This window comes from Sapajus apella, unplaced genomic scaffold, assembly GCF_009761245.1.
Source record: "Sapajus apella isolate SASKATOON/1434 unplaced genomic scaffold, GSC_monkey_1.0 scaffold2, whole genome shotgun sequence".
Lineage (NCBI taxonomy): Eukaryota > Metazoa > Chordata > Mammalia > Primates > Cebidae > Sapajus > Sapajus apella.
Window position 1 is genome coordinate 73,026,588 of NW_022436942.1, and position 6,506 is coordinate 73,033,093.

The 6,506-nt window shown below is 40.9% G+C and overlaps 1 long non-coding RNA gene across 1 annotated transcript in view; it reads right to left on the reverse strand.

Annotated features, from left to right (window-relative positions):
* The window catches only part of LOC116557123, a 12,675-nt gene extending 9,904 nt beyond the window's left edge, over positions 1 to 2,771 (reverse strand). Inside the window, exon 1 of the long non-coding RNA XR_004271374.1 lies at positions 2,607 to 2,771. This is a non-coding gene — a long non-coding RNA (uncharacterized LOC116557123). The remainder of the gene's footprint in view (positions 1 to 2,606) is intronic.
* Positions 2,772 to 6,506: the final 3,735 nt, after the last annotated feature.

Genomic DNA, 6,506 nt, shown 5'->3' on the forward strand with positions numbered 1-6,506 from the left:
TCTTTCTTTCTCTTTCTTTCTTCTTTCTCTTTCTTTTCTTATATTGGCCATCCTGTCAGGGGTGAGGTGATATCTCACTGTGACTCTGATTTGCATTTCCTTGACTAATTAGTGAGGTTGAACATCTTTTCATACAGCTCTTGCCATTTTTATGTCTTCTTTGGACAAATCTATTCAGCTCCTCTGCTCATTTAAAAACTTATGTCATTTGTGTGTGTGTGTGTGTGTGTGTGTGTGTGTGTGTGTGTGTGTGTGGTTTTTTTTGCTATTGAGTCATATGAGCTTTTGTATATTTTACACATCAATCCCTTATTACATATATGGTTTGCAAATATTTTCTTCCATTCATTCCTTGTGTTGGCTTTTCATTTTATTGGTTTTATTTTTTTGTGTGTGCAGAAGCATTTTAGTTTGATAGAGGCTTAGTTGTCTATTTTTGCTTTTTTGCCTGTGCTTTGGTGTAATATCCAAAAATGTAAGTGCCAGGAGAAGGGAAATATTAAGGAGCTCTTTCCCTATGTTTTTCTATCTAGGAGTTTTTCAGTTTTAGGCTTTACATTAAGTCTTTAATCCATTTTGGGCTGATTTTTGTGTATGGGCTAAGAGTCCAATTTACTTCTTCTGCATGTGAGTATCCAGTTTCCCCAACAATGTTTATTGAAGAAACTATTCTTTCTCCATTGCATATTCTTGGTTTCCTTGTTGAAAACTTGCTGCATATGCATGGGTTTATTTCTGAGCTCTATGTTCTGTTCTATGGTGTCTGTTTTTATGTCAGTACCATACTCTTTTGATTATTATAACTTTGTATTATATTTTGACGTCAAGTAATATGATGCTTTCAGCATTTTTTTTTCTTCTTCTCAAGATTGCTTTGGTGGTTCTATATGAATTTTAGGGTTGCTTTCCTATTTCTGTAAAAAATGTCTTTGGAATTTTGGGAGAGGTTGCATCGAGTCTGTTAATTGCTTTGGGTAATAAGAACTTTTAACAATATCAATTCTTCCAATCTATGAACATAGTTTATCTTTCCATTTTTATGTGCCTGCTTTAATTTTTATCAATGTTTTATAGTTTTCAGCGTAAGATTAATTTTCTTTAACTCCTTGTTTTAGTAATTATTGTAATCATGGGTCAATTTTTTCACTTAACTCCCTTTAAGAAAGGTCCATTAAAGTATCTTACACTGGGTATGGTGGCTCATGCCTGTAGCCCCAGCACTTTGGGAGGCTGAGGTGGCAGGTCACCTGAGGTCAGGAGTTTGAGACCAGCCTGGATAACATGGTGAAAGCCCATCTCTACTAAAAATACAAAAATTATCTGGGTGTGGTGGCACGTGTCTGTAATCCCAGCTACTTGGGAGGCTGAGGCAGGAGCATTGCTTGAAACTGGGAGGCAGGGGTTGCAGTGAGCCGATACGGAGCCACTGTACTCCAGCCTGGGTGACAGAGTGAGACTCTGTCTCAAAAAAATAAAAAAAGTATCTTGCACACTTTCTTATTTTATGGTGAATCACAATGTGACAGGGCCGGTGGCAGTGGGATTGGTGTCATTTGGAGACTGATATTGTAATCTTAGTAAGAACATAGTTTACAATGTGTCACTGGGTTCTTTCATTACCTGCACCCTATGAACCATGATTGTTGTGGTTGCAAGTGGCAGAAACCCAAATAAAGAAAAAAAAAAAAGCAAAATAATGTATTGGCTTATCTAATTATGAAGTTCAAAGATGGACCGGAAAGTTACTCTCTCTCCCTGTCTTGCTGTCTTTCTCCCTGGCTCTCTCCATCTTCAGCGCTATTTCTCATTCCCTGCTGGTATCATTTCCTCGACAACAAATATTCTTTTCCCGTTTGACTTTTGTGTAGTGGCCATTCAGGAATGTATATGGAAGGATAGAAATAGTTATTTGGTCTCTTGTGTGGGCCCTGAGAAGTCAGTGAGTTTTATAGAATTTCCGTGGGGAAATGAAATGAATCAATATTCCTTACACCTGAAGCCTAACCATCTCATAGGAGTGTGCTCCCCTGGGAAAGAACATGAATGTGTCACAGGCTAAAGATACCACCATCCCTCAACAGCATACCTGGAACTCCTTTTATTTACAATGTCTCTCAAATCTTATCAAATGGAGTAATCTTTTTTCTTCATAAAAATGCAACTTAGCAGGTTAATCCACCAGTTTGCTCACCTTAAGGATGCCCAGTGTGAATCTCAGCCAGCTTTTATGATCTCAATCTTCTTTGCTAAATGTTGAATGATTTTTATTTCCAGAGGTGCTCACATGAGTCACTACTTTAATCAAGGCTCTTTGGGGTTTGAGGAATATATGTCTACTTACACAGGTTAAAGTTAAAAGAATTTTCTTTGTAAGATTATTCTTAATAAGACAGAATAATGTCAATAATAACTATTATTATTATTAATAGGGTTATTATTAATAGGATAAATCCCAGAGACCAAAGGCAGGAAGAGGAAGGACATTTCGAGAGAGCTGGAATTGAGAAGTAAGGAGTAAAGGCTACTATTTCTGCCCCTATCTGGGGCCCCGTGGCCTTTCTCACTTCTTCTCCCATTTAAAGTCTGCTACATCCTCCTTTTCTCACCTAGTATGTCATTCCTCACAGCGGCTATGGCCATGGTCTTGTTACTCCCTGTACCTTGATGTGTTGCTACTGGTGACCCTCACCAACAGGCAGCTCCGTTTCCTAATTCTAAATTCTGAGAAAAGAATTTATGGTCTGAGTCATGTCCCAGTGAACAGTGCCCTGTATGACACACTAGTGACTGGCCAGTAGGCAGATGGTCTCCTATGGGTCGGGTTTCCTCCCCTGGACCAGCCTGGGGCCAGACCACATGACCTGCTGCCTTCTCAATGGGGGCTGTGGGCAGTGATTCATCCAGGAATTCTGGCAGCCAGTTAATCCCTGTTTTACTCCAGATAATTAGGTTAAGACACTGGGCTAGTGTGACCCACATTTTTTGGTTAAACAGAGAGGACACACATCTCTGGTTCAACTGGCTACAGCATGGGTGCTCATTCAACTCAATAAATGTGTACAATAAAAGGGCTAATTATGGGCCAAGGACCCTGTCCAGCACTAAGACTAGTCAAAGGTAAATTCTTTCTTCATCCTAAAGCCCCTGAATTAATCTGTAGAACATATCACAGAGGTTTATCATCATTTTTCTTACAGTAAACACAGTACTCAGGAAAACAGTATCTTCTGAGGCTCCTGCAATGTTGAGGTCTATGCAGCACTCTGAGCTTTCACTGCAATAATGGCAGGGGGGCACAGGTGGCGGATGTCAGGCCTGCCCTGCATTTATATGTTGTCATTTGATGGGTCACTTAAAACTCTAAGTGTTATTAAAATAAATGGTATTCCTACAAGGATATGAGTTCTATTCCTAACTCATCCTAGTACAAGTACTCAAAGGGGACTTTCTGATGTGATTTTGGCTGAGGGTTGAAAGCAATCAGTCTAAATATTCCCATGTTCCAATGGAAGGTGCTAAAGCTTCTACTACCTGGGTGGGACTTTCAAAACTGCACTCCAGTCTGGGTGACAGAGCTAGACCCTGTCAAAAAAAAAAAAAAGAAGGAAATCAGCACAAAGCTGATCTTGCCAGGCCACAGGAAGATTTGCTTTCTCTGTAGCTCCCTTCCCTACACACACAGGTACACACTCACACTCACACCCACACCCACCCGTAGTATGGTTCTGGGAAGGGTAGCGCAGACCCGGGGGCTGTGCAAGGGACAAGGACTCAGACTGAAGGCAGCTGGTGGTTGCGTCTTGAAAGTGGAAATTGGATTTCCAACACTTTGCCCAAGAGGGTACCTGAAGGCTCCAGGCTGACTCTCCTGCGTGGCCACTTGTCCCACATCTGTGCCATGGAGAGAGTCCCATTCTAGTAATTCCCTGACTGCTGGATGTGCAGGCCTCTATCCAAAGTGGCTATGCATTTCTAGCTGCATCTCAGCTTGTCACAATCCCTCCCGATGATGAGACTTCAAGGAAACTACTTGATGAACGCATCTCTTGGTTCTGAATTCCTTGGGGCATCAGCTGAAATTGAGACAGAGCATCCTGGCACCTGTCTCAGCATCCTGGTACCCTAAATCATATTTTCCAATTGCAAAGAGCCTTTTGGGTACTAGGGAGATATACTCGAATGTACATTAAAATCCAAGGATGTTAATGATTATATGATCATAACAGATGCAATTCACTGAAGGTCTCCTGTTTGACTAGGGGACAGAAAATGTTTTGGCCATTATTCATGCAATCCTATTCATTATCATCACAGCTATATATAAGAAGTGGAAGTTATTAAGTCAACTTCATAAATATGGAGCTAAGACTTAGAGAGAATAAGAAACTTGCCAAAGATCACACAGGAAGTAAATGTTACAGGTGGAATTTGGACATGTGCTCTCATGATGCGGCCCTGGTTGGGATGACCAGGTGAGGCTTATGCTTAGACCAGGCTTGGAGAGGCTGGGTTTTTATAGGGGAATGTCTAAGGCTCATTTTCCTGGTAATTTGTCCCGGTGAAGATTTTGCCATCAGAAATGAAGCTGTCTTTCTTTTTCTTATTTCATTGTAGAATGAGTTCAATATATGTCTGTGTTTATATCTGTGTCCTCATTCATACTCACCCTATGCCCATACCCATACTTACATCTTTTTTTTTTTATTATACTTTAAGTTCTGGAGTACATGTGCAGAAAATGCAGGTTTGTTACATAGGTATACACATGCCATGGTGGTTAAGATATATAGACCATTTATGTGACTATCTTAATGTAAAAAAGAAAAAAAGATATAGAGGCCAAATAGAACAGAACAGAGCTTCAGAAATAACACCACACATCTACATCCATCTGATCTTTGACTTATACCCATTTTTTAAAAATCTTAACTTACCTTAGATCAGGGTTTCTCAAGTTATTATGCATAATTATTATGCATAATTATTATGCATAATTCTTTGTTGCTAGGGGCTATCCTGGTCATTATAGGATATTTAGCAGCATCTCTGGCCTCTACCCACTAGATGCCAACAGCACCATCCATCAGTTGTGACAACTAACTAGACATTGTCAAATGTCCCCTAGAGAGCAAAATTACCATCTCCCTCCCCAATGGAGAACCACTCTCCAAGAGCAGCAGCATGACAAAGTGGACCCTTGGTTTGGCTAAGGCGCTAAGATCCCAGATTTCAAAGGATTCCCAAATATCAAAGCAAGGTACTAAATCACTTAGGCAAGATTTTCCAAGGAAGTCACTGAAAACCAGACGGTTGTCCTAACAGCCTCCACTCAAGAGGCAACTCAAGGAAGGCTCCTGCTAAGTGATGTCGGAGAGCAAGCCTCCTTCACCCCCGCTTAAAGCCCATGACTTCTTCCCTGATTTCTTCTTTCCATTTATTCTTGGCCTGTTCAGGAAGGAGATGGCAGCATCATGGTTCTCTCATTTATCTTCTTAGTCATTTTGTTTATTACCCTACAAGCCACCCTGTCCCTATCTAATCAGGGGGCTGCTTCCTGTTTTTGTTCATTGCCATTCATCCTGCTGGGGTGATTTTTATCATCAAACAGTATGAAAATAGAATGTTAGGAATTGGCACCCTTCTCCTGTCGAGAGGCCATGAGGCTGGCCAGTTGGCTTGGGCAGAAGATACGGAAACAGCACAAGACACAGGCATGCATTGTCTGCAGGACAAACACCCAAGCATGCCTCAAGTTCCCTTCACGTGGACTCCCCTCAAAAAAATAAAAATAATGATGCAATTTGTTTAAACCTGAAGACATGTATTTACAAGCATTTCATGGCCATTCTTCCTGGAGAGTGGAGGGAATTTTCATAGTTTGATGAATGGGTTCCGTCTGCCATCTAAATGTACTCAAAGGTGGGCATTTCCATTCAAGGGTGGCTCTCTACTTCCGTTTTGGTTCAATGCCTGTAGTCCGGAAGGAGCCTTGGTTCTCAGTGATGCAGGAGAATGGAGGTGTGTGGGTGAGGATTTGTGGACTCCAGATCTCTGGAAGAGCAGGAAAACTCAATGACGTGAATGCCTTAAAAGACTTTTTCTATAGACCCAACGGTTTTGCCATCGCATGACCTTAGATGACTCATTAAATGCCTGATGGAAGAAAGTGTAGCGGTGCTCAGAATCTTTCCATTAGTTTTCCTCTGTGACTTCTAATTCAAAGTGTTGAGTCAGTGCTTATGTGTCAAGCACCTATCAAGTGCCTGGCATAAGAAGAGCTGCTTTAGGGGAAGAGCAAGAAACGAGTCCAAGAAGGAAAAAGCATAGTTTATATGTATTGAATAGTTTCTTATTTTTTAACACTCAGCCGATTTTCCATTTCTTGTACAGCTTCATTGGCAAATGCTGCTTGTCCATTTCTTCTTATTATAAAATAACCCCAAGTTCAATATCCCAGTGACACCATTTATTACATGTCATTTGGATGCTGACCTATCACTGTCCAT